The 26,200-nt window shown below is 49.8% G+C and overlaps 1 long non-coding RNA gene across 1 annotated transcript in view; it reads right to left on the bottom strand.

Annotated features, from left to right (window-relative positions):
* Positions 1–240: 240 nt before the first annotated feature.
* Positions 241–26,200, bottom strand: part of LOC140391459 (uncharacterized) — a 45,440-nt gene continuing 19,480 nt past the window's right edge. Inside the window, exon 3 of the long non-coding RNA XR_011935082.1 lies at positions 241–516. This is a non-coding gene — a long non-coding RNA (uncharacterized lncRNA). The remainder of the gene's footprint in view (positions 517–26,200) is intronic.

The following is a 26,200-nucleotide window of genomic DNA, read 5'->3' as shown; positions in this document are numbered from 1 at the left end:
CTACTTTCAATTGAATGTATAATTTCTTTGCAATGGTTAATGTGTGGAATTGACTGCCATCTAGTGCACTATGGTGTCACAAAGCTATCGGGTAAATTATTGACCCGTTTACTTACAATTAACTGAAAGACAGAACCAAAAGTATGGGTAAGATGTTATGCATTATTAATGGTAATTTTTCAATACTTACAGCAATGTGACTTATTCAAGAATCCATGATTCTCTCAGCTTCTTCTGTAAGGCCCATATGATAAGTTTATACACGTATGATAAGATTATACAATTTTACAAATCCCACGACATTTATTGAAACAATTAATACAGCTGAAAACTAACATGCAGTCTTGGGACATTTTCCCATTTGATCTCCTGTTGTACAGGACCAAACTTTATGATGGGTGCCTTTACAGTCAGGATCTTATTGGTTTTGTATTACAGCAGACCATACAATGAACGCCTGGAACATTACTGTTTCATCTCTGTGGTTTTCATACATCCTGATCAGGGTCTCTACACCTATGGCAACAAAAGGAAATAATAGAGCACCAGAATAATTGTATATACAGTACTCCTGTCTGCTACCTGTTATCTTAGAATTTACAGTGCAGAAGGAGGCCATTCGACCCATCGAGTCTGCACCAGCTCTTGGAAAGAGCATCCTACCCTACCCAAGCCCACACCTCCACCCTATCCCCATAACCCAGTAACCCCACCCAACACTAAGGGCAATTTTGGACACTAAGGGCAATTTAGCATGGCCAATCCACCTAACCTGCACATCTTTGGACTGTGGGAGGAAACCGGAGCACCAGGAGGAAACCCACATACACATGGTGAGAACGTGCAGACTCAGCACAAACAGTGACCCAAGCCGGGAATCGAACCTGGAACCATGGAGCTGTGAAACAATTGTGCTAATCACTGTGCTGCCATGCTGCCCATGCTGTTCTTAACTTCTTACCAGTTAGCAATGACAGGATATAATATTTCACTTTGTTGCCTTCAAAAAGAATTAAATAATGATAATTGTGTATAAATGTGTTAGACCTTTGAAATATAAAAGCAGTCTGCTGTCATGCTGGGTGCTTTCTCTTTAATACATTAAAATAAACAAGTAATGAATTTCCTAATTCATAACAAGGATTTTAAAATTAATTTTAAGTCTAATTGATTCATTGCCTAATACTAACATTTTTAAGTATTTTTCACATTTTTAAACTAATGTAGTCTTAATAAGTAATTACCTCATTTTACCCTGAAAATTCTGAGTTTTGCAATAGTGTCTTGGCTTCCACCATCAAATATCATAAAATTTAACTATGAATCCTTTGGTTCTTTGTTGCAGTATAATTGCCATATCCAATGTATCAAAATAAAGCTATCAAATTTGAATCAGTAAGTTTCTTCTTTTAATTTTTAATGCACACTTGGGATGTGAACTTTGCTGACAAATCCAGTTGGCTGGATTCTCCACTGCACGATGCCGATAGCGAGTTTCCTGATCTGGCAGAGAATGGAGTGTTGGCCAAAAAATGGGATCGGCACCTGGCGCCAATCCTGTTGCGATACTCCGGTCCCCCGCCAGCAGCAAGCTACACGTCTGTGCCGGCGGAAGCCCAATTCTCCAACCCCTCGTGGTGCTCCAGCCCTCTCAGCTGGGAATCATGCGGGCGGAATTGGTGCAAATATTTACAAGCAGGATCCAGGCACCATGCCTATTGAGGGAGAGCAAGGAGGTAAGCAAACGTTTTGGACTTGCTGGATGGGTGTATATCTTGGCCTCAGGGAGTAGCGGAAAAGGACTGGGTGGCAGGTCCGTGGATGTATGGTGTCCCCCTCAGAATCGGGGTGCCTTGGCTGAGACCCCCATTGCTGAATAAATACATATAAACTCACCCCCTAGCTGCAACTTACAGGCTCCTGGCTGCTGAGACTGCTGACTCTCACAGTATCTTGCAAATGTTCTGTGGGCTTTTGGTCATGTGGACACCCACCCAGCCCACCATCTGGAGAGCCTCAAATCCCAGCAGTACCATCAAGGGATGGGTGTGGCCATGCTCAATCGCTGGCCCACCCAGTGACGTTCTCTGGATCTCTCCCCTCCCCCCTCTGAGGGTCATACCAGTATCGCCATAGGGTGTTGGGTCTGGATTGGCAGTATCAGAGGGTCTTGTCCATGGGACAGAGGTGGATGATGACGACTTGCTGTGAGATGAGCTCTGCTGCTCCTCATTGTCTGACAAAGTCTGACTCCTGTCTTTCTGTCTTTAAGATAACATTCCACTATCCGCCTGGATGATCCCTGCATGATCCATAGCCATTTCCTCTCACGGGCCCATATATGTTTGGGTGGGGAGGAGCAGTTTGCCACGTCTTGGTGTGGGAGTAACAAAGTGACATGTTTATGTGTCTGTACCCAGCAAACGTTTGGGTGCCAAGGGTGACGATGTGTCATCTTTTTCTGCCCGCTCCCCATGTCCCTCTGTGACTGGTTGAGATCAGGCAGCCTTTGGCCAATGCTCTCAATGCCCTCAACCATGACCCTTTGTGAATGGGCCAAGCTCTGAAGTGCCGCAGCAATGTCCATCTGCGCCCGGGACAGGTCAGCCTGTGACTGGGCTCTCCTGTCCTGCACATCAGCCATGGACAGCAGTGTTTCCAAGCCTTGGACGTCCTGACACATGGCCCTGACGTCTTGCCCCAGGCCTTCTAGCACGGACACCCCCTTTTCAGTGTTGGCCTGGGTGTCACGCATTGTCTTCACCATATCCTGTGCCTGAAGGCAGCTGGACACCTCCAGCTGGAGTTGTAGGTGCTGGAAAGTTGCTGACACCCCCTCTTGTAGATTCTGGCTCTGCTTCTGCAACAGTGATGGGAGCAACTTTTCCAGAAGCGCAACATCTGTCTGGGCAACAGCTGGACCCTGGGATCGGGCTCTCCAACCGGCCACTCCCTCAGGAGCCCCTGCCTCCACTTGATGTGCTGCAGCATATGTGTGGTGCTCACCATTGGGTGACCCAGGAGCCCAGTGATAGTCTCTGCGATGGTGGATGATGTGATAGCAGTGCCGAGACGCCGGTGTCTTCCCCAGAGTCGTGCTCCAGGGTCTGGATCGGGGGGTAACAACCCTGGGCGGCACGGCTTTGTCTGCTGGGCGTCTGGCAAGTCAAAAGACATGGGGTGAGATCTTGGGAAGGACTGGTCAGTGGGAGAGGGTGACTGACTGGCTATAGGGACATCTGTGTTGCATTGGACTCTCACTTCTTTGGCTCCGGCTGACCCCCATGTCTCTCCCCGACCTCCCCCGCAGGTTTTCTCTGAGGCGGTGTGGACCCAAGATCTGTGGTGCGTTTTCTCCTCTTCTGGCACTCCTGCCGATTATGGGACACGTTATCCTTGGGGAGACAGAAAGGACAGAGTGAGATGCTGGGGCGTGACTTTAATGGGGGTTTTGAGCTGGTGGCATGTGTGTGCATGGTTCCTGACCAAAGAGGACAATACACGTGTTGGGATTTTGTGGAGGGTGGGTTGTAAGGGAGATGCAGGCAGGTGTGGTGTTGTTGGCCTTTCAGGGATTGGGGGAAGATGTGAGGAGTAAAGGACAGGAGTGATGCAAGGGTCATGTGTCAGGTGGTTATTCACCCAAGCTGCTCTAAGGAGGTTGTTGATCGTTTCATGGCATTGCATGCCAGTCCTCCCGGTGAGGCTGGCAGCACTGCCAGCCCCTGGCACCTATTCCTAGGCATTGCTGAGAATAGTGGGCTTGAATTTCCACCCCACGCTGGGGAAGAGAGTGTCCCTCCTCTCAATGGCGTCCAGCATTCAGTCGATCTCCAACTGCAGGAACCTTGGAGCAGGACTTTTAGCAGCCATCAACCTGGCTGGAATGACAGTCTGTGGTGAGTGGAGAGATTAAAAGCTGCTCCAGCTTGTCAGGCTATTAACGCGATTCCCAAACCCAGTGAATCAGACGCCAGTGGGGCCTGGAATTGGTCGGGCAGCAGGTGAGCTGTGTGCTGGCCCATTTGCATTACCTGAATTTCTCCTGGCCGGTTCTCCTAGTGGGAGCGGCAGTTCCTGCGATTCTGCGGCAGCAGTTAGTCTCCAGAACGGAGACCCCAGCCCAGTATTTATTGCCCACCCTGAATTGCCCTGAGAAGATAGCCTGTGCAGTATGTGGCTACGTAGCAATTTATTGCAACAGCGTGTTAGACCACCTGAAATGGCAGTGAAGATTCAATCACACTCGTACATGATTTTGTTTCACTGAATGCAAGTTCCAAAACTACTATTGAACTCACATTCTCTGGATTGTTGGACAAATTACTGGTCCAGTAACGTGACCACAAAGCCACCATGCACAATGTGTTAGAAATGGTGGCGTAATGTAGGGGAAAGACGTACGCGAGGTGGCTCCAGCTAGAGCAGTCATTTTCAAAGGTGGGGTCACGGCCCGGGGGTGGGTCGCGGGTGGGTCGCGGAGCCATCCATCGCAGTATTCCCAATCACGGAAATTAAAGCCGCAGCAGCCAGCTTTTAAAAATGCTGGCTGTGAGCGACTTTAAAAATGATGTCCGCAACCGGCTTTAACAATGCAGATGCACTGCGCATGTGTGGCTGCTCATCAATGCGCAGGCCCAGAGCCCAGCGAGAAGCACTGCTCCCTCCTGATGTCAGCGCCATGACCCAGAAGAAGTTTTATTTTTTAATCCAATCAGTCATCCTGCCTGAAGCGAGGCAGAGAGCAGGTCACGCGCCTCGAACGCTGACCTCACGTGCTCTGGGCGCGATTGCAATTCCTCCATCTTGTCAGCAACAAACAAGCAACAGGAATGAAAAATTTAAAATGGATCATTTTGTAATAAAAGAGGGCCAGAGACACGAACAGGCCAGGGTCTCAAAATTAAACCCGCTGGTGGAGAGAGTAGCTCAGGAGAATTCACAACAGGACAAAGCAGTGCTGGTGTGAGCTGTTCAGCAGAATTCACAACAGGACAAAGCAGAGCTGGTGTGAGCTGTTCAGGAGAATTCACAACAGGACAAAGCAGAGCTGGTGTGAGCTGTTCAGGAGAATTCACAACAGGAGAAAGCAGTGCTGGTGTGAGCTGTTCAGGAGAATTCACAACAAGACAAAGCAGTGCTGGTGTGAGCTGTTCAGGAGAATTCACAACAGGAGAAAGCAGTGCTGGTGTGAGCTGTTCAGGAGAATTCGCAACAAGACAAAGCAGTGCTGGTGTGAGCTGTTCAGGAGAATTCACAACAGGACAAAGCAGTGCTGGTGTGAGCTGTTCAGGAGAATTCACAACAGGAGAAAGCAGTGCTGGTGTGAGCTGTTCAGGAGAATTCACAACAAGACAAAGCAGTGCTGGTGTGAGCTGTTCAGGAGAATTCACAACAGGAGAAAGCAGTGCTGGTGTGAGCTGATCAGGAGAATTCACAACAAGACAAAGCAGTGCTGGTGTGAGCTGTTCAGGAGAATTCACAACAGGACAAAGCAGTGCTAGTGAGCGCTGTTCAGGAGAGTCCACAACAGGACAAAGCAGTGCTAGTGTGAGCTGTTCAGGAGAATTCACAACAGGACAAAGCAGTGCTAGTGTGAGCTGTTCAGGAGAATTCACAACAGGACAAAGCAGTGCTGGTGTGAGCAGTTCAGGAGAATTCACAACAGGACAAAGCAGTGCTAGTGTGAGCTGTTCAGGAGGGTCCACAACAGGACAAAGCAGTGCTGGTGTGAGCTGTTCAGGAGAGTCCACAACAGGACAAAGCAGTGCTAGTGTGAACTGTTCAGAAGAATCCACAACAGGACAAAGCAGAGCTGGTGTGAGCTTTTCAGGAGAATTCACAACAGGACAAAGCAGTGCTAGTGTGAGCTGTTCAGGAGAATCCACAACAGGACAAAGCAGTGTTGGTGTGAGCTGTTCAGGAGAATCCACAACAGGACAAAGCAGTGCTAGTGTGAGCTGTTCAGGAGAATTCACAACAGGACAAAGCAGTGCTAGTGTGAGCTGTTCAGGAGAGTCCACAACAGGACAAAGCAGTGCTAGTGTGAGCTGTTCAGGAGGGTCCACAACAGGACAAACCAGTGCTGGTGTGAGCTGTTCAGGAGAATTCACAACAGGACAAAGCAGTGCTAGTGTGAGCTGTTCAGGAGAATTCACAACAGGACAAAGCAGTGGTGGTGTGAGCTCCAGGAGAGTCCACAACAGGACAAAGCAGTGCCGGTGTGAGCTGTTCAGGAGAGTCCACAACAGGACAAAGCGGTGCTAGTGTGAGCTGTTCAGGAGAATTCACAACAGGACAAAGCAGTGCTGGTGTGAGCTGTTCAGGAGAGTCCACAACAGGACAAAGCAGTGCTAGTGTGAGCTGTTCAGGAGAATTCACAACAGGACAAAGCAGTGCTGGTGTGAGCTGTTCAGGAGAATCCACAACAGGACAAAGCAGTGTTGGTGTGAGCTGTTCAGGCGAGTCCACAACTGGACAAAGCAGTGCTAGTGTGAGCTGTTCAGGAGAGTCCACAACAGGACAAAGCAGTGCTAGTGTGAGCTGTTCAGGAGAGTCCACAACAAGACAAAGCAGTGCTAGTGTGAGCTGTTCAGGAGAGTCCACAACAGGACAAAGCAGTGCTAGAGTGAGCTGTTCAGGAGAATTCACAACAGGACAAAGCAGTGCTAGTGTGAGCTGTTCAGGAGAGTCCACAACGGGACAATGCAGTGCTAGTGTGAGCTGTTCAGGAGAATTCACAACAGGACAAAGCAGTGCTAGTGTGAGCTGTTCAGGAGGGTCCACAACGGGACAAAGCAGTGCTAGTGTGAGCTGTTCAGGAGAGTCCACAATGGGACAAAGCAGTGCTAGTGTGAGCTGTTCAGGAGAATTCACAACAGGACAAAGCAGTGCTAGTGTGAGCTGTTCAGGAGAGTCCACAACGGGACAAAGCAGTGCTAGTGTGAGCTGTTCAGGAGAATTCACAACAGGACAAAGCAGTGCTGGTGTGAGCTGTTCAGGAGAGTCGTCCACAACAGGACAAAGCAGTGCTGGTGTGAGCTGCACAGGAGAGTCCACAACAGGACAATGCAGTGCCGGTGTGAGCTGTTCAGGAGGGTCCACAACGGGACAAAGCAGTGCTAGTGTGAGCTGTTCAGGAGAGTCCACAACGGGACAAAGCGGTGCTAGTGTGAGCTGTTCAGGAGAGTCCACAACAGGACAAAGCAGTGGTGGTGTGAACTGTTCAGGAGAGTCCACAACAGGACAAAGCAGTGCTAGTGTGAGCTGTTCAGGAGAGTCCACAACGGGACAAAGCAGTGCTAGTGTGAGCTGTTCAGGAGAATTCACAACAGGACAAAGCAGTGCTGGTGTGAGCTGTTCAGGAGAGTCGTCCACAACAGGACAAAGCAGTGCTGGTGTGAGCTGCACAGGAGAGTCCACAACAGGACAATGCAGTGCCGGTGTGAGCTGTTCAGGAGGGTCCACAACGGGACAAAGCAGTGCTAGTGTGAGCTGTTCAGGAGAGTCCACAACAGGACAAAGCAGTGCTAGTGTGAGCTGTTCAGGAGAGTCCACAACGGGACAAAGCGGTGCTAGTGTGAGCTGTTCAGGAGAATTCACAACAGGACAAAGCAGTGCTGGTGTGAGCTGTTCAGGAGAGTCCACAACAGGACAAAGCAGTGCTAGTGTGAGCTGTTCAGGAGAATTCACAACAGGACAAAGCAGTGCTGGTGTGAGCTGTTCAGGAGAATCCACAACAGGACAAAGCAGTGCTAGTGTGATCTGTTCAGGAGGGTCCACAACAGGACAAAGCAGTGTTGGTGTGAGCTGTTCAGGAGAATTCACAACAGGACAAAGCAGTGCTGGTGTGAGCTGTTCAGGAGAGTCCACAACAGGACAAAGCAGTGCTAGTGTGAGCTGTTCAGGAGAGTCCACAACAGGACAAAGCAGTGCTAGTGTGAGCTGTTCAGGAGAGTCCACAACAAGACAAAGCAGTGCTAGTGTGAGCTGTTCAGGAGAATCCACAACAGGACAAAGCAGTGCTAGAGTGAGCTGTTCAGGAGAATTCACAACAGGACAAAGCAGTGCTAGTGTGAGCTGTCAGGAGAGTCCACAACAGGACAAAGCAGTGCTAGAGTGAGCTGTTCAGGAGAATTCACAACAGGACAAAGCAGTGCTAGTGTGAGCTGTTCAGGAGAGTCCACAACGGGACAAAGCAGTGCTAGTGTGAGCTGTTCAGGAGAATTCACAACAGGACAAAGCAGTGCTAGTGTGAGCTGTTCAGGAGAATTCACAACAGGACAAAGCAGTGCTAGTGTGAACTGTTCAGGAGAGTCCACAACAGGACAAAGCAGTGCTAGTGTGAGCTGTTCAGGAGGGTCCACAACAGGACAAAGCAGTGCTGGTGTGAGCTGCACAGGAGAGTCCACAACAGGACAATGCAGTGCTGGTGTGAGCTGTTCAGGAGAGTCCACAACGGGACAAAGCAGTGCTAGTGTGAGCTGTTCAGGAGAATTCACAACAGGACAAAGCAGTGCTAGTGTGAGTTGTTCAGGAGAGTCCACAACGGGACAAAGCAGTGCTAGTGTGAGCTGTTCAGGAGAATTCACAACAGGACAAAGCAGTGCTGGTGTGAGCAGTTCAGGAGAATTCACAACAGGACAAAGCAGTGCTAGTGTGAGCTGTTCAGGAGGGTCCACAACAGGACAAAGCAGTGCTGGTGTGAGCTGTTCAGGAGAGTCCACAACAGGACAAAGCAGTGCTAGTGTGAACTGTTCAGAAGAATCCACAACAGGACAAAGCAGAGCTGGTGTGAGCTTTTCAGGAGAATTCACAACAGGACAAAGCAGTGCTAGTGTGAGCTGTTCAGGAGAATCCACAACAGGACAAAGCAGTGTTGGTGTGAGCTGTTCAGGAGAATCCACAACAGGACAAAGCAGTGCTAGTGTGAGCTGTTCAGGAGAATTCACAACAGGACAAAGCAGTGCTAGTGTGAGCTGTTCAGGAGAGTCCACAACAGGACAAAGCAGTGCTAGTGTGAGCTGTTCAGGAGGGTCCACAACAGGACAAAGCAGTGCTGGTGTGAGCTGTTCAGGAGAATTCACAACAGGACAAAGCAGTGCTAGTGTGAGCTGTTCAGGAGAATTCACAACAGGACAAAGCAGTGGTGGTGTGAGCTCCAGGAGAGTCCACAACAGGACAAAGCAGTGCCGGTGTGAGCTGTTCAGGAGAGTCCACAACAGGACAAAGCGGTGCTAGTGTGAGCTGTTCAGGAGAATTCACAACAGGACAAAGCAGTGCTGGTGTGAGCTGTTCAGGAGAGTCCACAACAGGACAAAGCAGTGCTAGTGTGAGCTGTTCAGGAGAATTCACAACAGGACAAAGCAGTGCTGGTGTGAGCTGTTCAGGAGAATCCACAACAGGACAAAGCAGTGTTGGTGTGAGCTGTTCAGGCGAGTCCACAACTGGACAAAGCAGTGCTAGTGTGAGCTGTTCAGGAGAGTCCACAACAGGACAAAGCAGTGCTAGTGTGAGCTGTTCAGGAGAGTCCACAACAAGACAAAGCAGTGCTAGTGTGAGCTGTTCAGGAGAGTCCACAACAGGACAAAGCAGTGCTAGAGTGAGCTGTTCAGGAGAATTCACAACAGGACAAAGCAGTGCTAGTGTGAGCTGTTCAGGAGAGTCCACAACGGGACAATGCAGTGCTAGTGTGAGCTGTTCAGGAGAATTCACAACAGGACAAAGCAGTGCTAGTGTGAGCTGTTCAGGAGGGTCCACAACGGGACAAAGCAGTGCTAGTGTGAGCTGTTCAGGAGAGTCCACAATGGGACAAAGCAGTGCTAGTGTGAGCTGTTCAGGAGAATTCACAACAGGACAAAGCAGTGCTAGTGTGAGCTGTTCAGGAGAGTCCACAACGGGACAAAGCAGTGCTAGTGTGAGCTGTTCAGGAGAATTCACAACAGGACAAAGCAGTGCTGGTGTGAGCTGTTCAGGAGAGTCGTCCACAACAGGACAAAGCAGTGCTGGTGTGAGCTGCACAGGAGAGTCCACAACAGGACAATGCAGTGCCGGTGTGAGCTGTTCAGGAGGGTCCACAACGGGACAAAGCAGTGCTAGTGTGAGCTGTTCAGGAGAGTCCACAACGGGACAAAGCGGTGCTAGTGTGAGCTGTTCAGGAGAGTCCACAACAGGACAAAGCAGTGGTGGTGTGAACTGTTCAGGAGAGTCCACAACAGGACAAAGCAGTGCTAGTGTGAGCTGTTCAGGAGAGTCCACAACGGGACAAAGCAGTGCTAGTGTGAGCTGTTCAGGAGAATTCACAACAGGACAAAGCAGTGCTGGTGTGAGCTGTTCAGGAGAGTCGTCCACAACAGGACAAAGCAGTGCTGGTGTGAGCTGCACAGGAGAGTCCACAACAGGACAATGCAGTGCCGGTGTGAGCTGTTCAGGAGGGTCCACAACGGGACAAAGCAGTGCTAGTGTGAGCTGTTCAGGAGAGTCCACAACAGGACAAAGCAGTGCTAGTGTGAGCTGTTCAGGAGAGTCCACAACGGGACAAAGCGGTGCTAGTGTGAGCTGTTCAGGAGAATTCACAACAGGACAAAGCAGTGCTGGTGTGAGCTGTTCAGGAGAGTCCACAACAGGACAAAGCAGTGCTAGTGTGAGCTGTTCAGGAGAATTCACAACAGGACAAAGCAGTGCTGGTGTGAGCTGTTCAGGAGAATCCACAACAGGACAAAGCAGTGCTAGTGTGATCTGTTCAGGAGGGTCCACAACAGGACAAAGCAGTGTTGGTGTGAGCTGTTCAGGAGAATTCACAACAGGACAAAGCAGTGCTGGTGTGAGCTGTTCAGGAGAGTCCACAACAGGACAAAGCAGTGCTAGTGTGAGCTGTTCAGGAGAGTCCACAACAGGACAAAGCAGTGCTAGTGTGAGCTGTTCAGGAGAGTCCACAACAAGACAAAGCAGTGCTAGTGTGAGCTGTTCAGGAGAATCCACAACAGGACAAAGCAGTGCTAGAGTGAGCTGTTCAGGAGAATTCACAACAGGACAAAGCAGTGCTAGTGTGAGCTGTCAGGAGAGTCCACAACAGGACAAAGCAGTGCTAGAGTGAGCTGTTCAGGAGAATTCACAACAGGACAAAGCAGTGCTAGTGTGAGCTGTTCAGGAGAGTCCACAACGGGACAAAGCAGTGCTAGTGTGAGCTGTTCAGGAGAATTCACAACAGGACAAAGCAGTGCTAGTGTGAGCTGTTCAGGAGAATTCACAACAGGACAAAGCAGTGCTAGTGTGAACTGTTCAGGAGAGTCCACAACAGGACAAAGCAGTGCTAGTGTGAGCTGTTCAGGAGGGTCCACAACAGGACAAAGCAGTGCTGGTGTGAGCTGCACAGGAGAGTCCACAACAGGACAATGCAGTGCTGGTGTGAGCTGTTCAGGAGAGTCCACAACGGGACAAAGCAGTGCTAGTGTGAGCTGTTCAGGAGAATTCACAACAGGACAAAGCAGTGCTAGTGTGAGCTGTTCAGGAGAGTCCACAACGGGACAAAGCAGTGCTAGTGTGAGCTGTTCAGGAGAATTCACAACAGGACAAAGCAGTGCTGGTGTGAGCTGTTCAGGAGAGTCCACAACAGGACAAAGCAGTGCTAGTGTGAGCTGTTCAGGAGAATTCACAACAGGACAAAGCAGTGCCGGTGTGAGCTGTTCAGGAGAATTCACAACAGGGCAAAGCAGTGCTAGTGTGAGCTGTTCAGGAGAGTCCACAACAGGACAAAGCAGTGCTGGTGTGAGCTGTTCAGGAGAATTCACAACAGGACAAAGCAGTGCTAGTGTTATCTGTTCAGGAGAATTCACAACAGGACAAAGCAGTGCTGGTGTGAGCTGTTCAGCAGAATTCACAACAGGACAAAGCAGTGCTAGTGTGATCTGTTCAGGAGAATTCACAGCAGGACAAAGCAGTGCTAGTGTGAGCTGTTCAGGAGAATCCACAACAGGACAAAGCAGTGGTGGTGTGAGCTGTTCAGGAGAGTCCACAACAGGACAAAGCAGTGCTAGTGTGAGCTGTTCAGGAGAGTCCACAACAGGACAAAGCAGTGCTAGTGTGAGCTGTTCACGAGAATCCACAACAGGACAAAGCAGTGCTAGTGTGAGTTGTTCAGGAGAATTCACAACAGGACAAAGCAGTGCTAGTGTGAGCTGTTCAGGAGAGTCCACAACAGGACAAAGCAGTGCTAGTGTGAGCTGTTCAGGAGAATTCACAACAGGACAAAGCAGTGCTAGTGTGAGCTGTTCAGGAGAGTCCACAACAGGACAAAGCAGTGCTAGTGTGAGCTCTTCAGGAGAATACACAACAGGACAAAGCAGTGCTAGTGTGAGCTGTTCAGGAGAATTCACAACAGGACAAAGCAGTGCTAGTGTGAGCTGTTCAGGAGACTCCACTACAGGACAAAGCAGTGCTAGTGTGAGCTGTTCAGGAGGGTCCACAACAGGACAAAGCAGTGCTGGTGTGAGCTGTTCAGGAGAGTCCACAACAGGACAAAGCAGTGCCGGTGTGAGCTGTTCAGGAGAGTCCACAACAGGACAAAGCAGTGCTAGTGTGAGCTGTTCAGGAGAATTCACAACAGGACAAAGCAGTGCTAGTGTGAGCTGTTCAGGAGAATTCACAACAGGACAAAGCAGTGCTGGTGTGAGCTGTTCAGGAGAATTCACAACAGGACAAAGCAGTGCTAGTGTGAGCTCTTCAGGAGAATACACAACAGGACAAAGCAGTGCTAGTGTGAGCTGTTCAGGAGAGTCCACAACAGGACAAAGCAGTGCTAGTGTGAGCTCTTCAGGAGAATACACAACAGGACAAAGCAGTGCTAGTGTGAGCTGTTCAGGAGAATTCACAACAGGACAAAGCAGTGCTAGTGTGAGCTGTTCAGGAGACTCCACTACAGGACAAAGCAGTGCTAGTGTGAGCTGTTCAGGAGGGTCCACAACAGGACAAAGCAGTGCTGGTGTGAGCTGTTCAGGAGAGTCCACAACAGGACAAAGCAGTGCCGGTGTGAGCTGTTCAGGAGAGTCCACAACAGGACAAAGCAGTGCTAGTGTGAGCTGTTCAGGAGAATTCACAACAGGACAAAGCAGTGCTAGTGTGAGCTGTTCAGGAGAATTCACAACAGGACAAAGCAGTGCTGGTGTGAGCTGTTCAGGAGAATTCACAACAGGACAAAGCAGTGCTAGTGTGAGCTGTTCAGGAGAATTCACAACAGGACAAAGCAGTGCTAGTGTGAGCTGTTCAGGAGAGTCCACAACAGGACAAAGCAGTGCTAGTGTGAGCTGTTCAGGAGAATTCACAACAGGACAAAGCAGTGCTAGTGTGAGCTGTTCAGGAGAGTCCACAACGGGACAAAGCAGTGCTGGTGTGAGCTGTTCAGGAGAATTCACAACAGGACAAAGCAGTGCTAGTGTGAGCTGTTCAGGAGAATTCACAACAGGACAAAGCAGTGCTAGTGTGAACTGTTCAGGAGAGTCCACAACAGGACAAAGCAGTGCTAGTGTGAGCTGTTCAGGAGGGTCCACAACAGGACAAAGCAGTGCCGGTGTGAGCTGTTCAGGAGGGTCCACAACAGGACCAAGCAGCGCTAGTGTGAGCTGTTCAGGAGAATTCACAACAGGACAAAGCAGTGCTAGTGTGAACTGTTCAGGAGAGTCCACAACAGGACAAAGCAGTGCTAGTGTGAGCTGTTCAGGAGAGTCCACAACAGGACAAAGCAGTGCTAGTGTGAGCTGTTCAGGAGAGTCCACAACAGTACAAAGCAGTGCTGGTGTGAGCTGTTCAGGAGAATTCACAACAGGACAAAGCAGTGGTAGTGTGAGCTGTTCAGGAGAATTCACAACAGGACAAAGCAGTGCTAGTGTGAGCTGTTCAGGAGAGTCCACAACAGGACAAAGCAGTGCTGGTGTGAGCTGTTCAGCAGAATTCACAACAGGACAAAGCAGTGGTAGTGTGAGCTGTTCAGGAGAATTCACAACAGGACAAAGCAGTGCTAGTGTGAGCTCTTCAGGAGAATTCACAACAGGACAAAGCAGTGCTAGTGTGAGCTATTCAGGAGAATTCACAACAGGACAAAGCAGTGCTAGTGTGAGCTGTTCAGGAGAGTCCACAACAGGACAAAGCAGTGGTGGTGTGAGCTGTTCAGGAGAATTCACAACAGGACAAAGCAGTGCTAGTGTGAGCTGTTCAGGAGAATTCACAACAGGACAAAGCAGTGCTAGTGTGAGCTGTTCAGGAGAGTCCACAACAGGACAAAGCAGTGCTGGTGTGAGCTGTTCAGGAGAATTCACAACAGTACAAAGCAGTGCTAGTGTGAGCTGTTCAGGAGAATTCACAACAGGACAAAGCAGTGCTAGTGTGAGCTGTTCAGGAGAGTCCACAACAGGACAAAGCAGTGCTGGTGTGAGCTGTTCAGGAGAATTCACAACAGTACAAAGCAGTGCTAGTGTGAGCTGTTCAGGAGAATTCACAACAAGACAAAGCAGTGCTAGTGTGAGCTGTTCAGGAGAGTCCACAACAGGACAAAGCAGTGCTGGTGTGAGCTGTTCAGGAGAATTCACAACAGGACAAAGCAGTGCTAGTGTGAGCTGTTCAGGAGAATTCACAACAGGACAAAGCAGTGCTGGTGTGAGCTGTTCAGGAGAGTCCACAACAGGACCAAGCAGTGCTAGTGTGAGCTGTTCAGGAGAATTCACAACAGGCCAAAGCAGTGCTAGTGTGAGCTGTTCAGGAGAGTCCACAACAGGACAAAGCAGTGCTAGTGTGAGCTGTTCAGGAGAATCCACAACAGGCCAAAGCAGTGCTCGTGTGAGCTGTTCAGGAGATTTCACAACAGGCCAAAGCAGTGCTAGTGTGAGCTGTTCAGGAGAATCCACAACAGGCCAAAGCAGTGGTCGTGTGAGCTGTTCAGGAGAATTCACAACAGGCCAAAGCAGTGCTAGTGTGAGCTGTTCAGGAGAATCCACAACAGGCCAAAGCAGTGCTCGTGTGAGCTGTTCAGGAGAATCCACAACAGGCCAAAGCAGTGGTCGTGTGAGCTGTTCAGGAGAATTCACAACAGGCCAAAGCAGTGCTAGTGTGAGCTGTTCAGGAGAATCCACAACAGGCCAAAGCAGTGCTCGTGTGAGCTGTTCAGGAGAATTCACAACAGGACAAAGCAGTGCTGGTGTGAGCTTTTCAGGATAATTCACAACAGGACAAAGCAGTGCTAGTGTGAGCTGTTCAGGAGGGTCCACAACAGGACAAAGCAGTGCTGGTGTGAGCTCCAGGAGAGTCCACAACAGGACAAAGCAGTGGTAGTGTGAGCTGTTCAGGAGAATTCACAACAGGACAAAGCAGTGCTAGTGCGAGCTCTTCAGGAGAATTCACAACAGTACAAAGCAGTGATAGTGTGACCTGTTCAGGAGAGTCCACAACAGGACAAAGCAGTGCTAGTGTGAGCTGTTCAGGAGAGTCCACAACAAGACAAAGCAGTGCTGGTGTGAGCTGTTCAGGAAAATTCACAACAGGACAAAGCAGTGCTAGTGTGAGCTGTTCAGGAGAATCCACAACAGGACAAAGCAGTGCTAGTGTGAGCTATTCAGGAGAATTCACAACAGGACAAAGCAGTGCTAGTGTGAGCTGTTCAGGAGAGTCCACAACAGGACAAAGCAGTGGTGGTGTGAGCTGTTCAGGAGAATTCACAACAGGACAAAGCAGTGCTAGTGTGAGCTGTTCAGGAGAATTCACAACAGGACAAAGCAGTGCTAGTGTGAGCTGTTCAGGAGAGTCCACAACAGGACAAAGCAGTGCTGGTGTGAGCTGTTCAGGAGAATTCACAACAGTACAAAGCAGTGCTAGTGTGAGCTGTTCAGGAGAATTCACAACAGGACAAAGCAGTGCTAGTGTGAGCTGTTCAGGAGAGTCCACAACAGGACAAAGCAGTGCTGGTGTGAGCTGTTCAGGAGAATTCACAACAGTACAAAGCAGTGCTAGTGTGAGCTGTTCAGGAGAATTCACAACAAGACAAAGCAGTGCTAGTGTGAGCTGTTCAGGAGAGTCCACAACAGGACAAAGCAGTGCTGGTGTGAGCTGTTCAGGAGAATTCACAACAGGACAAAGCAGTGCTAGTGTGAGCTGTTCAGGAGAATTCACAACAGGACAAAGCAGTGCTGGTGTGAGCTGTTCAGGAGAGTCCACAACAGGACCAAGCAGTGCTAGTGTGAGCTGTTCAGGAGAATTCACAACAGGCCAAAGCAGTGCTCGTGTGAGCTGTTCAGGAGAATTCACAACAGGCCAAAGCAGTGCTAGTGTGAGCTGTTCAGGAGAATCCACAACAGGCCAAAGCAGTGCTCGTGTGAGCTGTTCAGGAGAGTCCACAACAGTACAAAGCAGTGCTAGTGTGAGCTGTTCAGGAGAGTCCACAACGGGACAAAGCAGTGTTGGTGTGAGCTGTTCAGGAGAGTCCACAACGGGACAAAGCAGTGTTGGTGTGAGCTGTTCAGGAGAATTCACAACAGGACAAAGCAGTGCTAGTGTGAACTGTTCAGGAGAGTCCACAACGGGACAAAGCAGTGTTGGTGTGAGCTGTTCAGGAGAATTCACAACAGGACAAAGCAGTGCTGGTGTGAGCTGTTCAGGAGAATCCACAACAGGCCAAAGCAGTGCTCGTGTGAGCTGTTCAGGAGAATTCACAACAGGACAAAGCAGTGCTAGTGTGAGCTGTTCAGGAGAATCCACAACAGGACAAAGCAGTGCTAGTGTGAGCTGTTCAGGAGGGTCCACAACAGGACAAAGCAGTGCTGGTGTGAGCTCCAGGAGAGTCCACAACAGGACAAAGCAGTGGTAGTGTGAGCTGTTCAGGAGAATTCACAACAGGACAAAGCAGTGCTAGTGCGAGCTCTTCAGGAGAATTCACAACAGTACAAAGCAGTGATAGTGTGACCTGTTCAGGAGAGTCCACAACAGGACAAAGCAGTGCTAGTGTGAGCTGTTCAGGAGAGTCCACAACAAGACAAAGCAGTGCTGGTGTGAGCTGTTCAGGAAAATTCACAACAGGACAAAGCAGTGCTAGTGTGAGCTGTTCAGGAGAATCCACAACAGGACAAAGCAGTGCTGGTGTGAGCTGTTCAGGAGAGTCCACAACAGGACAAAGCAGTGCTAGTGTGAGCTGTTCAGGAGAGTCCACAACAGGACAAAGCAGTGCTGGTGTGAGCTGTTCAGGAGAATTCACAACAGGACAAAGCAGTGCTAGTGTTATCTGTTCAGGAGAATTCACAACAGGACAAAGCAGTGCTGGTGTGAGCTGTTCAGCAGAATTCACAACAGGACAAAGCAGTGCTAGTGTGATCTGTTCAGGAGAATTCACAGCAGGACAAAGCAGTGCTAGTGTGAGCTGTTCAGGAGAATCCACAACAGGACAAAGCAGTGCTAGTGTGAGCTATTCAGGAGAATTCACAACAGGACAAAGCAGTGCTAGTGTGAGCTGTTCAGGAGAGTCCACAACAGGACAAAGCAGTGGTGGTGTGAGCTGTTCAGGAGAATTCACAACAGGACAAAGCAGTGCTAGTGTGAGCTGTTCAGGAGAATTCACAACAGGACAAAGCAGTGCTAGTGTGAGCTGTTCAGGAGAGTCCACAACAGGACAAAGCAGTGCTGGTGTGAGCTGTTCAGGAGAATTCACAACAGTACAAAGCAGTGCTAGTGTGAGCTGTTCAGGAGAATTCACAACAGGACAAAGCAGTGCTAGTGTGAGCTGTTCAGGAGAGTCCACAACAGGACAAAGCAGTGCTGGTGTGAGCTGTTCAGGAGAATTCACAACAGTACAAAGCAGTGCTAGTGTGAGCTGTTCAGGAGAATTCACAACAAGACAAAGCAGTGCTAGTGTGAGCTGTTCAGGAGAGTCCACAACAGGACAAAGCAGTGCTGGTGTGAGCTGTTCAGGAGAATTCACAACAGGACAAAGCAGTGCTAGTGTGAGCTGTTCAGGAGAATTCACAACAGGACAAAGCAGTGCTGGTGTGAGCTGTTCAGGAGAGTCCACAACAGGACCAAGCAGTGCTAGTGTGAGCTGTTCAGGAGAATTCACAACAGGCCAAAGCAGTGCTCGTGTGAGCTGTTCAGGAGAATTCACAACAGGCCAAAGCAGTGCTAGTGTGAGCTGTTCAGGAGAATCCACAACAGGCCAAAGCAGTGCTCGTGTGAGCTGTTCAGGAGAGTCCACAACAGTACAAAGCAGTGCTAGTGTGAGCTGTTCAGGAGAGTCCACAACGGGACAAAGCAGTGTTGGTGTGAGCTGTTCAGGAGAGTCCACAACGGGACAAAGCAGTGTTGGTGTGAGCTGTTCAGGAGAATTCACAACAGGACAAAGCAGTGCTAGTGTGAACTGTTCAGGAGAGTCCACAACGGGACAAAGCAGTGTTGGTGTGAGCTGTTCAGGAGAATTCACAACAGGACAAAGCAGTGCTGGTGTGAGCTGTTCAGGAGAATCCACAACAGGCCAAAGCAGTGCTCGTGTGAGCTGTTCAGGAGAATTCACAACAGGACAAAGCAGTGCTAGTGTGAGCTGTTCAGGAGAATCCACAACAGGACAAAGCAGTGCTAGTGTGAGCTGTTCAGGAGGGTCCACAACAGGACAAAGCAGTGCTGGTGTGAGCTCCAGGAGAGTCCACAACAGGACAAAGCAGTGGTAGTGTGAGCTGTTCAGGAGAATTCACAACAGGACAAAGCAGTGCTAGTGCGAGCTCTTCAGGAGAATTCACAACAGTACAAAGCAGTGATAGTGTGACCTGTTCAGGAGAGTCCACAACAGGACAAAGCAGTGCTAGTGTGAGCTGTTCAGGAGAGTCCACAACAAGACAAAGCAGTGCTGGTGTGAGCTGTTCAGGAAAATTCACAACAGGACAAAGCAGTGCTAGTGTGAGCTGTTCAGGAGAATCCACAACAGGACAAAGCAGTGCTGGTGTGAGCTGTTCAGGAGAGTCCACAACAGGACAAAGCAGTGCTAGTGTGAGCTGTTCAGGAGAGTCCACAACAAGACAAAGCAGTGCTGGTGTGAGCTGTTCAGGAGAGTCCACAACAAGACAAAGCAGTGCTGGTGTGAGCTGTTCAGGAAAATTCACAACAGGACAAAGCAGTGCTAGTGTGAGCTGTTCAGGAGGGTCCACAACAGGACAAAGCAGTGCTGGTGTGAGCTGTTCAGCGGAATTCACAACAGGACAAAGCAGTGCTGGTGTGAGCTGTTCAGGAGAATTCACAACAAGACAAAGCAGTGCTAGTGTGAGCTGTTCAGGAGAATCCACAACAGGACAAAGCAGTGCTGGTGTGAGCTGTTCAGGAGAGTCCACAACAGGACAAAGCAGTGCTAGTGTGAGCTGTTCAGCGGAATTCACAACAGGACAAAGCAGTGCAGGTGTGAGCTGTTCAGGAGGGTCCACAACAGGACAAAGCAGTGCTGGTGTGAGCTGTTCAGGAGAGTCCACAACAGGACAATGCAGTGCTGGTGTGAGCTGTTCAGCGGAATTCACAACAGGACAAAGCAGTGCTGGTGTGAGCTGTTCAGGAAAGTCCACAACAGGACAAAACAGTGCTAGTGTGAGCTGTTCAGGAGGGTCCACACCAGTACAAAGCAGTGCTAGTGTGAGCTGTTCAGGAGAGTCCAGAACAGGACAAAGCAGTGGTAGTGTGAGCTGTTCAGGAGAATCCACAACAGGACAAAGCAGTGCTAGTGTGAGCTGTCAGGAGAGTCCACAACAGGACAAAGCAGTGCTAGAGTGAGCTGTTCAGGAGAATTCACAACAGGACAAAGCAGTGCTAGTGTGAGCTGTTCAGGAGAGTCCACAACGGGACAAAGCAGTGCTAGTGTGAGCTGTTCAGGAGAATTCACAACAGGACAAAGCAGTGCTAGTGTGAGCTGTTCAGGAGAATTCACAACAGGACAAAGCAGTGCTAGTGTGAACTGTTCAGGAGAGTCCACAACAGGACAAAGCAGTGCTAGTGTGAGCTGTTCAGGAGGGTCCACAACAGGACAAAGCAGTGCTGGTGTGAGCTGCACAGGAGAGTCCACAACAGGACAATGCAGTGCTGGTGTGAGCTGTTCAGGAGAGTCCACAACGGGACAAAGCAGTGCTAGTGTGAGCTGTTCAGGAGAATTCACAACAGGACAAAGCAGTGCTGGTGTGAGCTGTTCAGGAGAGTCCACAACAGGACAAAGCAGTGCTAGTGTGAGCTGTTCAGGAGAATTCACAACAGGACAAAGCAGTGCCGGTGTGAGCTGTTCAGGAGAATTCACAACAGGGCAAAGCAGTGCTAGTGTGAGCTGTTCAGGAGAGTCCACAACAGGACAAAGCAGTGCTGGTGTGAGCTGTTCAGGAGAATTCACAACAGGACAAAGCAGTGCTAGTGTTATCTGTTCAGGAGAATTCACAACAGGACAAAGCAGTGCTGGTGTGAGCTGTTCAGCAGAATTCACAACAGGACAAAGCAGTGCTAGTGTGATCTGTTCAGGAGAATTCACAGCAGGACAAAGCAGTGCTAGTGTGAGCTGTTCAGGAGAATCCACAACAGGACAAAGCAGTGGTGGTGTGAGCTGTTCAGGAGAGTCCACAACAGGACAAAGCAGTGCTAGTGTGAGCTGTTCAGGAGAGTCCACAACAGGACAAAGCAGTGCTAGTGTGAGCTGTTCACGAGAATCCACAACAGGACAAAGCAGTGCTAGTGTGAGTTGTTCAGGAGAATTCACAACAGGACAAAGCAGTGCTAGTGTGAGCTGTTCAGGAGAGTCCACAACAGGACAAAGCAGTGCTAGTGTGAGCTGTTCAGGAGAATTCACAACAGGACAAAGCAGTGCTAGTGTGAGCTGTTCAGGAGAGTCCACAACAGGACAAAGCAGTGCTAGTGTGAGCTCTTCAGGAGAATACACAACAGGACAAAGCAGTGCTAGTGTGAGCTGTTCAGGAGAATTCACAACAGGACAAAGCAGTGCTAGTGTGAGCTGTTCAGGAGACTCCACTACAGGACAAAGCAGTGCTAGTGTGAGCTGTTCAGGAGGGTCCACAACAGGACAAAGCAGTGCTAGTGTGAGCTGTTCAGGAGAGTCCACAACAGGACAAAGCAGTGCTAGTGTGAGCTGTTCAGGAGGGTCCACAACAGGACAAAGCAGTGCTGGTGTGAGCTGTTCAGGAGAATTCACAACAGGACAAAGCAGTGCCGGTGTGAGCTGTTCAGGAGACTCCACTACAGGACAAAGCAGTGCTAGTGTGAGCTGTTCAGGAGGGTCCACAACAGGACAAAGCAGTGCTGGTGTGAGCTGTTCAGGAGAATTCACAACAGGACAAAGCAGTGCCGGTGTGAGCTGTTCAGGAGAGTCCACAACAGGACAAAGCAGTGCTAGTGTGAGCTGTTCAGGAGAATTCACAACAGGACAAAGCAGTGCTAGTGTGAGCTGTTCAGGAGAATTCACAACAGGACAAAGCAGTGCTAGTGTGAGCTGTTCAGGAGAATTCACAACAGGACAAAGCAGTGCTAGTGTGAGCTGTTCAGGAGAGTCCACAACAGGACAAAGCAGTGCTAGTGTGAGCTGTTCAGGAGAATTCACAACAGGACAAAGCAGTGCTAGTGTGAGCTGTTCAGGAGAGTCCACAACGGGACAAAGCAGTGCTGGTGTGAGCTGTTCAGGAGAATTCACAACAGGACAAAGCAGTGCTAGTGTGAGCTGTTCAGGAGAATTCACAACAGGACAAAGCAGTGCTAGTGTGAACTGTTCAGGAGAGTCCACAACAGGACAAAGCAGTGCTAGTGTGAGCTGTTCAGGAGGGTCCACAACAGGACAAAGCAGTGCCGGTGTGAGCTGTTCAGGAGGGTCCACAACAGGACCAAGCAGCGCTAGTGTGAGCTGTTCAGGAGAATTCACAACAGGACAAAGCAGTGCTAGTGTGAACTGTTCAGGAGAGTCCACAACAGGACAAAGCAGTGCTAGTGTGAGCTGTTCAGGAGAGTCCACAACAGGACAAAGCAGTGCTAGTGTGAGCTGTTCAGGAGAGTCCACAACAGTACAAAGCAGTGCTGGTGTGAGCTGTTCAGGAGAATTCACAACAGGACAAAGCAGTGGTAGTGTGAGCTGTTCAGGAGAATTCACAACAGGACAAAGCAGTGCTAGTGTGAGCTGTTCAGGAGAATTCACAACAGGACAAAGCAGTGGTAGTGTGAGCTGTTCAGGAGAATTCACAACAGGACAAAGCAGTGCTAGTGTGAGCTATTCAGGAGAATTCACAACAGGACAAAGCAGTGCTAGTGTGAGCTATTCAGGAGAATTCACAACAGGACAAAGCAGTGCTAGTGTGAGCTGTTCAGGAGAGTCCACAACAGGACAAAGCAGTGGTGGTGTGAGCTGTTCAGGAGAATTCACAACAGGACAAAGCAGTGCTAGTGTGAGCTGTTCAGGAGAATTCACAACAGGACAAAGCAGTGCTAGTGTGAGCTGTTCAGGAGAGTCCACAACAGGACAAAGCAGTGCTGGTGTGAGCTGTTCAGGAGAATTCACAACAGTACAAAGCAGTGCTAGTGTGAGCTGTTCAGGAGAATTCACAACAGGACAAAGCAGTGCTAGTGTGAGCTGTTCAGGAGAGTCCACAACAGGACAAAGCAGTGCTGGTGTGAGCTGTTCAGGAGAATTCACAACAGTACAAAGCAGTGCTAGTGTGAGCTGTTCAGGAGAATTCACAACAAGACAAAGCAGTGCTAGTGCGAGCTGTTCAGGAGAGTCCACAACAGGACAAAGCAGTGCTGGTGTGAGCTGTTCAGGAGAATTCACAACAGGACAAAGCAGTGCTAGTGTGAGCTGTTCAGGAGAATTCACAACAGGACAAAGCAGTGCTGGTGTGAGCTGTTCAGGAGAGTCCACAACAGGACCAAGCAGTGCTAGTGTGAGCTGTTCAGGAGAATTCACAACAGGCCAAAGCAGTGCTCGTGTGAGCTGTTCAGGAGAATTCACAACAGGCCAAAGCAGTGCTAGTGTGAGCTGTTCAGGAGAATCCACAACAGGCCAAAGCAGTGCTCGTGTGAGCTGTTCAGGAGAATTCACAACAGGACAAAGCAGTGCTGGTGTGAGCTTTTCAGGATAATTCACAACAGGACAAAGCAGTGCTAGTGTGAGCTGTTCAGGAGGGTCCACAACAGGACAAAGCAGTGCTGGTGTGAGCTCCAGGAGAGTCCACAACAGGACAAAGCAGTGGTAGTGTGAGCTGTTCAGGAGAATTCACAACAGGACAAAGCAGTGCTAGTGCGAGCTCTTCAGGAGAATTCACAACAGTACAAAGCAGTGATAGTGTGACCTGTTCAGGAGAGTCCACAACAGGACAAAGCAGTGCTAGTGTGAGCTGTTCAGGAGAGTCCACAACAAGACAAAGCAGTGCTGGTGTGAGCTGTTCAGGAAAATTCACAACAGGACAAAGCAGTGCTAGTGTGAGCTGTTCAGGAGAATCCACAACAGGACAAAGCAGTGCTAGTGTGAGCTATTCAGGAGAATTCACAACAGGACAAAGCAGTGCTAGTGTGAGCTGTTCAGGAGAGTCCACAACAGGACAAAGCAGTGCTGGTGTGAGCTGTTCAGGAGAATTCACAACAGTACAAAGCAGTGCTAGTGTGAGCTGTTCAGGAGAATTCACAACAAGACAAAGCAGTGCTAGTGTGAGCTGTTCAGGAGAGTCCACAACAGGACAAAGCAGTGCTGGTGTGAGCTGTTCAGGAGAATTCACAACAGGACAAAGCAGTGCTAGTGTGAGCTGTTCAGGAGAATTCACAACAGGACAAAGCAGTGCTGGTGTGAGCTGTTCAGGAGAGTCCACAACAGGACCAAGCAGTGCTAGTGTGAGCTGTTCAGGAGAATTCACAACAGGCCAAAGCAGTGCTCGTGTGAGCTGTTCAGGAGAATTCACAACAGGCCAAAGCAGTGCTAGTGTGAGCTGTTCAGGAGAATCCACAACAGGCCAAAGCAGTGCTCGTGTGAGCTGTTCAGGAGAGTCCACAACAGTACAAAGCAGTGCTAGTGTGAGCTGTTCAGGAGAGTCCACAACGGGACAAAGCAGTGTTGGTGTGAGCTGTTCAGGAGAGTCCACAACGGGACAAAGCAGTGTTGGTGTGAGCTGTTCAGGAGAATTCACAACAGGACAAAGCAGTGCTAGTGTGAACTGTTCAGGAGAGTCCACAACGGGACAAAGCAGTGCTGGTGTGAGCTGTTCAGGAGACTCCACTACAGGACAAAGCAGTGCTGGTGTGAGCTGTTCAGGAGAATCCACAACAGGCCAAAGCAGTGCTCGTGTGAGCTGTTCAGGAGAATTCACAACAGGACAAAGCAGTGCTAGTGTGAGCTGTTCAGGAGAATCCACAACAGGACAAAGCAGTGCTAGTGTGAGCTGTTCAGGAGGGTCCACAACAGGACAAAGCAGTGCTGGTGTGAGCTCCAGGAGAGTCCACAACAGGACAAAGCAGTGGTAGTGTGAGCTGTTCAGGAGAATTCACAACAGGACAAAGCAGTGCTAGTGCGAGCTCTTCAGGAGAATTCACAACAGTACAAAGCAGTGATAGTGTGACCTGTTCAGGAGAGTCCACAACAAGACAAAGCAGTGCTGGTGTGAGCTGTTCAGGAAAATTCACAACAGGACAAAGCAGTGCTAGTGTGAGCTGTTCAGGAGAATCCACAACAGGACAAAGCAGTGCTGGTGTGAGCTGTTCAGGAGAGTCCACAACAGGACAAAGCAGTGCTGGTGTGAGCTGTTCAGCGGAATTCACAACAGGACAAAGCAGTGCTGGTGTGAGCTGTTCAGGAGAATTCACAACAAGACAAAGCAGTGCTAGTGTGAGCTGTTCAGGAGAATTCACAACAGGACAAAGCAGTGCTAGTGTGAGCTGTTCAGCGGAATTCACAACAGGACAAAGCAGTGCAGGTGTGAGCTGTTCAGGAGGGTCCACAACAGGACAAAGCAGTGCTGGTGTGAGCTGTTCAGCGGAATTCACAACAGGACAAAGCAGTGCTGGTGTGAGCTGTTCAGGAAAGTCCACAACAGGACAAAACAGTGCTAGTGTGAGCTGTTCAGGAGGGTCCACACCAGTACAAAGCAGTGCTAGTGTGAGCTGTTCAGGAGAGTCCAGAACAGGACAAAGCAGTGCTGGTGTGAGCTGTTCAGGAGAGTCCACAACAGGACAAAGCAGTGGTAGTGTGAGCTGTTCAGGAGAATCCACAACAGGACAAAGCAGTGCTAGTGTGAGCTGTTCAGGAGAGTCCAGAACAGGACAAAGCAGTGCTGGTGTGAGCTGTTCAGGAGAGTCCACAACAGGACAAAGCAGTGGTAGTGTGAGCTGTTCAGGAGAGTCCACAACAGGACAAAGCAGTGCCGGTGTGAGCTGTTCAGGAGAGTCCACAACAGGACAAAGCAGTGTTAGTGTGAGCTGTTCAGGACAATCCACAACAGGACAAAGCAGTGCTAGTGTGAGCTGTTCAGGACAATCCACAACAGGACAAAGCAGTGCTGGTGTGAGCTGTTCAGGAGAGTCCACAACAGGACAAAGCAGTGCTAGAGTGAGCTGTTCAGGAGAATTCACAACAGGACAAAGCAGTGCTAGTGTGAGCTGTTCAGGAGAGTCCACAACGGGACAAAGCAGTGCTAGTGTGAGCTGTTCAGGAGAATTCACAACAGGACAAAGCAGTGCTAGTGTGAGCTGTTCAGGAGAATTCACAACAGGACAAAGCAGTGCTAGTGTGAACTGTTCAGGAGGGTCCACAACAGGACAAAGCAGTGCTGGTGTGAGCTGCACAGGAGAGTCCACAACAGGACAATGCAGTGCTGGTGTGAGCTGTTCAGGAGAGTCCACAACGGGACAAAGCAGTGCTAGTGTGAGCTGTTCAGGAGAATTCACAACAGGACAAAGCAGTGCTAGTGTGAGCTGTTCAGGAGAGTCCACAACGGGACAAAGCAGTGCTAGTGTGAGCTGTTCAGGAGAATTCACAACAGGACAAAGCAGTGCTGGTGTGAGCTGTTCAGGAGAGTCCACAACAGGACAAAGCAGTGCTAGTGTGAGCTGTTCAGGAGAATTCACAACAGGACAAAGCAGTGCCGGTGTGAGCTGTTCAGGAGAATTCACAACAGGGCAAAGCAGTGCTAGTGTGAGCTGTTCAGGAGAGTCCACAACAGGACAAAGCAGTGCTGGT

This window comes from Scyliorhinus torazame, chromosome 15, assembly GCF_047496885.1.
Source record: "Scyliorhinus torazame isolate Kashiwa2021f chromosome 15, sScyTor2.1, whole genome shotgun sequence".
Taxonomy (NCBI): Eukaryota; Metazoa; Chordata; class Chondrichthyes; order Carcharhiniformes; family Scyliorhinidae; genus Scyliorhinus; species Scyliorhinus torazame.
The sequence above is the reverse complement of the archived record's forward strand: the minus strand, read 5'-3'. Positions and strand labels throughout refer to the sequence as shown.